The sequence below is a fragment of the Acanthaster planci genome, linkage group LG06, assembly GCF_054643075.1.
Source record: "Acanthaster planci isolate LZ-2023a linkage group LG06, COTS_SCS, whole genome shotgun sequence".
Lineage (NCBI taxonomy): Eukaryota > Metazoa > Echinodermata > Asteroidea > Valvatida > Acanthasteridae > Acanthaster > Acanthaster planci.
In genome coordinates this window covers 18,040,537-18,043,846 of record NC_141782.1, presented here as the reverse complement: position 1 = coordinate 18,043,846, position 3,310 = coordinate 18,040,537, and positions in this window count along the sequence as shown.

Here is a 3,310-nt window from a genome sequence, read left to right as displayed (position 1 = left end):
ACCTGCAGCCTACCATGACGCACGGCGAAATCAAACGTCCATGTATTAGCTGGGCATTTGGGGGGTTTGAGTGCATGGTTTGCTTTGAAGCACTACCCAGGGACTGACGGATTCAGGGAGTCCAGAGGCCAACAGTCCCCATAAAAGCAGAGAAGCGACGTATCCAGTTTTTGGTGTCGCAGGGAGGGGAGTAATTTAAAAGCGAATGCGGCTTCGGGTTCATTCAACATGATGTTGGGGAGAAAAAAATTTAAAGCATTATACTCACGGTCCCGACATTCTTGCTTGTACATTTGCAGCCATAATAGAAATACCAAAATGTCAAGCTTTCCGTGTGTACGTAAACACAGATGTGGTGCCCGCCAGCATATGGACTTCACCTTGCACGGCGAGTTAGCGCTCTAGTATGGCCTCTTTCCAGAACCTAGAAACTACGGACTCTTTTTCTTTCTCTTCTTTTTTCCCCCACTCAGGGCCTTTATTCAAGTTTCTCTGGCATGTTACATTGAATCAAGAAAAGAAAACATACAAGTAATTACATTATAATAGTTAATTAAACAGCTAGGTGAAAGGGTCCCATCTAGTGTTAAATTTAACAGAATTTAATAAATTTTTCCAAGGCATAATATCTTTTTAAATCGTCTCTAAACAGTACAGAAGAAGGTAAGCCCTCATTCATTTTCATTTTGTAGATATGAAAGCGGCCAAGCAAAAGAATTGAATTAAGTACACTCCTGGAATTATACGTAGTTGCGAAAAGGATAGTTTTGTTATCCAACTGCATCTGAATGTTCGACGTATTTTTCAACCAATCACTGATAAGGTTCCAAAACAAAGTGGAGGCCTCGCAAGTACAAAAGAGATGTAACAAAGTTTCACTCTCAGCTTGACAAAAAGAACACAAGTCGTTATCCCTTTTACCAATTTTCAGCAAATACGAATTTACAGCCAATATTCTGAGTTAGTCTATATTGAATCCAACTCAGTTTGGTATCACATATTAAAAGAAGAGGTAGGCTACATAGATTCAACCATCCCGTGCGAAGAAGGTTACAAACCAACTTTGTTTCCCATCTATCAATAAACTCATGAACAACCTTCGTTGCAGAGGTAAGAATACGATAGACATGAGTAGAGCCTTTTTCTTCCAACAAAAGTGACCTTAAATTAAAAGGAATAACAGGAAAGCATATATTGGAGTTGACCTGCGACAGAAAACAACGAAAAGATTTGTTAACAGTATTAATGACTCCACCATACTCCAAAAAAATTTGTCTTGACGTCGAATTTTCTGATAAAATCGTCCAAGCTTAAAAAATGACCCTCACTGTCTAACCGGTCGCTTACAAAATTAACTCCTATTTAGCCCAGTGTTTATAAAATATACATTTAGTACCAATCTTAATCTTATGGTCATACCACAAAACATTGGCAAGTACTTCATTCGCTTGAGAAGCGAAATAACTCCAAGCTTTAAAACATTCATCCAAAAACAGTTTGGATACCTCCCTCGCTGTAAAAAACGAGTAATGCTAAGATGGCTGCCTTCAATAAACAGAACATTCTGGATATCAATCATCTTATAAAACAAGGATATCCAGCCAGGGTTGTTACTATTCAGCAGTCTACGAATCCATGTACACTTTAAAGCTTTTATATAGAAACTTAAATCAACCATCTTTACACCGCCATGCTTGTAGTCTTGAATCATCTGATTCCTTGCGATTCTATCGACCCCCTCCAAATGAATTTATACAGCATACCGTTTAGATTCTTAATTATGTCGGGGGGGGTCTGGAAGAGACAAGATCAAAAAAGTGAATTTAGATAAAATAAGAGACTTCACTATTGTGACTCGACCCAGAACCGTAAGGTGACCAGTGATCTACTACAGTGGCAGTAACATCTAACACTCTATTATAGTTCACTGAAATCATTTCATGAAGATTGACTATGAAATCAATACCCAAGGCTCTAAAACTGTCCTCAGGGCCAACCCAATAGACGTTAATATCCTCACAGAGGCGTTTCTGGCGCCCCTGTTATCACCAATCCACACGGCATTAGTTTGTCAATGTTCTACAGACTCTTAAGTAGCATCTGCATTCTTCTCTAAAAAGCGTCAGGAACTGCTGTTTTGGGCAGACCAAGTGGACGTAATGAAGACATGGCGTCCAATCTGGGTTACCGTTTCGGGTATCAAATTGAACCCTAGGACGTTATCTTTTCAAAGCTGAACTGATAATGAGTAGCAGAGATAACCCGGATTATATAAGACAGGTGTATTTTGTTCTGTCCAGTGGAATTGACTGCAACAACCAAATGCTATACATTCACGCCTTTTAACACCCTTTGACACATGGGATCATTGGAAAAGCCTGCAAAATGAGGATACTGAACTAAACAGCATTCTTTTATATGTTAAAAGTTCTTTGATTTTCCATCATTGAACAAACAGGATCCTGATATAGTTCAAAGTGGTAAATGCAATAATGTTTCCAAAGCAACTGGAATCATCACCTTGTTACGAATTGACTTAGATAAATTACACAGGTTCCTCTGAAGCTGCTTTCTCTTAAACAAACTGATTAAAATCGGAAATTGCACACTTTATTCACAACCAATACCGTACCTTCTCAAATAAGCATCATTTTAAACACGTTTAAATCTAGAAAGAAATATAATTGCGTGATAATTTGGGGATGATACACTCGCAAGATAAACTGTTGAAACTTCCATTGGCAAAACCAAATTGAGTTCTGTTACGGGTACGAAATTGCAAATATCTCCGCAATCCATCATCGAATTTGAACGAAGTCTTCAATTTGGAAAAGATCACATCGTAAGCTTTAAGCAGATACTAAAGAACAACAATTTCTGACAATACATTTGGGAGAAAATAAAATTTCACTACACATAATGCAAGCAAACATTACAAGGAGATAGAAATCTTCAACAAGATTTCACCGCTAGAGAAAATTACCTACAGAAAACAGAGTTCTCTGTAAAGATATGCTTTTGTGTGAGGGACACTTTTAACAGCATCAGCATATGACAGATACATGAAAGCTGAAATTGTATATTTTGCCATTTAAAAAAAAAAGACTTTTTCTAATGCATAGGAGAAAATGGTCCATCTGATACGAATTTAATTACGGAAGCTAGGAAGTAGGGCCCGGCATACAGTCGCGTTATTCGCTAACAGAATTTATTCAATAAAAAATAGAACTGGTATTGAAACCACTCGGTTTCATGTGACTTCAGCTCCATTTAAAAGCATGCTTTAATACTTCATTATTCATGTTCGGAG